This window comes from Buceros rhinoceros, unplaced genomic scaffold (assembly GCF_000710305.1).
Source record: "Buceros rhinoceros silvestris isolate BGI_N320 unplaced genomic scaffold, ASM71030v1 scaffold12720, whole genome shotgun sequence".
In the NCBI taxonomy this organism is placed as follows: domain Eukaryota; kingdom Metazoa; phylum Chordata; class Aves; order Bucerotiformes; family Bucerotidae; genus Buceros; species Buceros rhinoceros.
Genome location: NW_010387970.1, coordinates 86307 through 89987, shown reverse-complemented (window position 1 = coordinate 89987; position 3681 = coordinate 86307). Strand labels below are relative to the sequence as shown.

Here is a 3681-nt window from a genome sequence, read left to right as displayed (position 1 = left end):
TTTTTTTTTTTTTTTTTTTTTTTTTTTTTTTTTAACAGAAGCTAGGATTTTGCCTTCTTTTCTATAAATACAGCCTATCACTTCACAGCAATAATTTTACTCGGTATATACTAACACGCACGGCAATCTGAGCCCAGGAAGGCCACATGGAAGGGCATTATGAATTAATAACGCTAACCTCAGATACAGACTCAACAATCTCAGATAAGCCTGAAATTTTAAAAATATATTTTTAAAAAGGAATTGCATTAGTCATTTGGAGCCAAGTTGTCTCCTTGCACAACAACGTGGCAGAGAGAGGGCTGGTGGGGCGATGATGCTGAATTCATTGAAACTAACAGTATCCTTCAAATTCTTCCCTGTGGGGAAGGAAATTTGGTTCCTACAAAAGACGGCTGGGTTAAGAGGTCGGGTGTCAAATTACCGAGTCCTCCTGTGAAGAGAGAGGGATGGAAACCTCCACACTGTTTATTCCCACGTTCCCGCTAACACACCGACTTTCTGGAAAAGCACAGCACCTCGGCTACCTTCGGATGCTGCTAATATAAGTAAGAGACCATCTCGTGAGCGGGAGCTCCCCAGAGAGCACCGTGGAGACCAGCCACCCTCAGCGGGACCCCGGGGGAACCCCAGCTCCCCGCCCCAGTTGCTGCAGCGCAGGAGTCCCAGGACCCCGTGCTACAGAGTGGAAAGCAATTCCTTCAAAGTTACCAAGGCAGCCTGAACCCTGCCTCTGAAATGGGATCATAAAACCGCTGATTAACATCCAGCAGGTAGCTAGGCTATGAAATGCCACCGGCACGTATTAATTTCAGAATAAAGCAAACGGTGTACTGTAATTTTCTGCACCCGAATCTGGTCATGAAAAGCAGACTGAAATTTTACAGAATTTTGGGCTTTTTTTACAGTTTGGTCCACTGATGAGAGCATCCCAAGAAAGGAAATATGGTGCAAAATAATATCAGTACCTCCTTTTAGGAGCCAGTTCTGGCCATCTTTGACTGTAATTGAATTAAAAAACCAAATCCAAACAAAACAGAAAAAGCAGAATGGAAACCCATCCTACTGATCGCACAAAGAATGCCTATGTGCAAAATGATGAAACAAAGTCTGATTTTTACTGCAAAATGTTTGTCAGTAATATTATTGCTGAGGTTATACATGATTGTTACAGAGATTTCTGCATTATCTCTTTGTTTTTTGGGGGGCGCTGGTTTTTCGGGTTTGTGGGCTTTTTATTTTTAATCAGGATCTTCAGCATGTAGCACTTCAATTCATCAAAATATCAAAGAAAAGGAATAGCAGGACTATACATAACGCTTAATTATAATTAAATATTAATTTAATTAATTAATCAATTTTAAGTATAAATCTTTCTAACTAGCTGTAATGCCTAACACCCTAGCATAAAATTCACACTTTAAAGTTAAATGCTGTTCCATGCCTACCAAGAAATTGTTCATCACCTATATATCGTCATAAATTAGCTCATGTTGTGTTTAACATCTAGGAGCAGACTCCACTACGGCCTGCAGCTTCAGACACTAATGAGGACACGGAGTACCCACAGCATCTTTGCAAGCTCATGGATTTACTGGGTAGTTTATATTTAGGCCTGTGGAATGGCTTTTTGAGCCACAGAGAAATGATTCAAAACCAACCAACAGCTTTAATTGATCCATCCTATAAAACGATTTGCCAGTTAAATATTCCTCAATCCTCTAGGTCAGATCTGGGAGCTCTCATGCAGGCAGGGCTGTAGAGGGAGTCGGTGAAGCTTTGGGTCTAAAAACATGAGACTGGAAGAGATCTGGCCCCTGCTCTTTAACCTCGGGAAAGGTGGTGATGCATTTGATTTTCTGCAACATTAATTTTCAGGCATATTAATGAATTAATTACCTTATTTGTGTATGTATCATGGTATATGCCCAAATACATACATCCACGCAAACACACAGAGAAAACTTCATCACCTGTGACTTTCAGTGCAACTGCCCCATATTTCTTAGCCCCGAAGCTTGATGTGGGTTGAAACCCTCGTATCTAGACATAATATTTCATTTGAAGTTACGGGCATGTATTGATACTTAGGTGTATTTTACATTCTTCTGGATATGCTTAACAGTTTTATCATTCCAACTTCAGAATCTGTGACTTTTTAACTTTTAGGAGAATGTAAAGGCAATATTTCACCTGCTGTACAGGGGGCTGATCTAACTTGCCATGTTTGTATGATAGCAGAACTGCAATAGAAAATGGTCCTTTTCTTAACAACTTGAATTAGTTTCAAGTGTGCCATTTTGCATTCAAATATAGAAAGACACGGAAACCAATCCTTTATTTTCTATTAGAAAACAGCCACTGTCCCCTATCTCTCATTATGGTGCAGACTACAAGACCTAACAACAAAAATCCATATTATTGATCTAGCCAAGTCTCCACAATTATTCTTTAGAAGGAAACGCCGACGATAAATTACATCTGCACTGGCTTTTCATCTGCTGTTCGATATAAGTGATCTCTCCGGGCAGGCTGGAGACCTTAAATCGTCAACACCCTTGTCAAAGAAGCTAAGGAGGCCTGGGCTTCCCACAAACAGCTCTGGAGGAACTTTTAACCTACAGTTTCAAGCTATAGTGCAGGTTTTTTACAAAATGGGGAAGAATCTGTTCAGGAATAACAAATAAATATTTTTATTTCCAGTGAAAACACTATACTTGATCTCTGTGAGAAAATGGCCAGGCTGTAAGTGCAGCACAATTTTTCCAAGTCTCTTTTTCACTTTCCCAACCACACACATGTCTAAGTTCCTAGAAGAGCTCAGATAATGTAATGTCAACCTTATACCGCTTTTCTTTATGTACTATAATTATATGAAGCCTAATAGAATTTCAAAATCTGCATTCCATACATTTATTTCTTCTGAAACCGATGTCACATATTGGCTGTATGAAAAATGATATTTACTGTTATTAGCACTGAATGGTATTTTTAAGGACTTCGGCATATTTCACAGGCACTTATTTTCTAGACACTGCACTTGTCACAGCTTAAATTTTATTTAACTTCAAACCTAGAATTAACAATGCCTGTTCCCTTGCTAAAGGTTCTGTATAACTTAAATCAATTAAATTTAAGCACATATTTTACAAAAATGCTCACTTGACCCATCTGAAATACATCACTAAATCTGATTTTTTTTTTTTAGTAATTATGGTTCTCTGAAGAAAATCAAGCCTGTATTTCAGAGAGTATTTTACTTGAGCATACAGTGCCACACACACACAAAGGCTGCAAGCAGAGAAAAGGATTCCTATTAAAAATAACAAGTGCTGAAGAGCTTATTACTTCTGCTGTTGCCTTTGCACCTGTACTCAGCTTCTTTACATAAAACCTGATTGTTTTCACTCGCCAGCAGCCCTATCCATCTTTTAATTGATAAGTGAAGGATTAGCGCAGACACTCCTAAGAGGATGGGTACTTCCACGTGTGTTTTACTTCACTGAAGCGATGAGTTGTGTTTGATTGACCATCTCAGCAGCTCAAATGACCCAAACTCAGATGTCAAACCCCCAATTTCAGGCCGTGGCGTGCTCTGCCCCTGCCCCAGCTGCTGTGGGGCGAGGACTGGAAGCGGAGGCAGGCACCCTCCATAAATGAATCGGATTTCCCAACTGGCAG

General features: G+C 39.8%; 1 protein-coding gene across 1 annotated transcript in view; it reads right to left on the bottom strand.

Moving 5' to 3' along the window:
• Positions 1-3681, bottom strand: part of LOC104498626 (zinc finger protein 407-like) — a gene marked incomplete at its 3' end in the record, with an annotated part of 45036 nt that overhangs the window by 37190 nt on the left and 4165 nt on the right. The gene's annotated exons all lie outside the window — the stretch shown is intronic.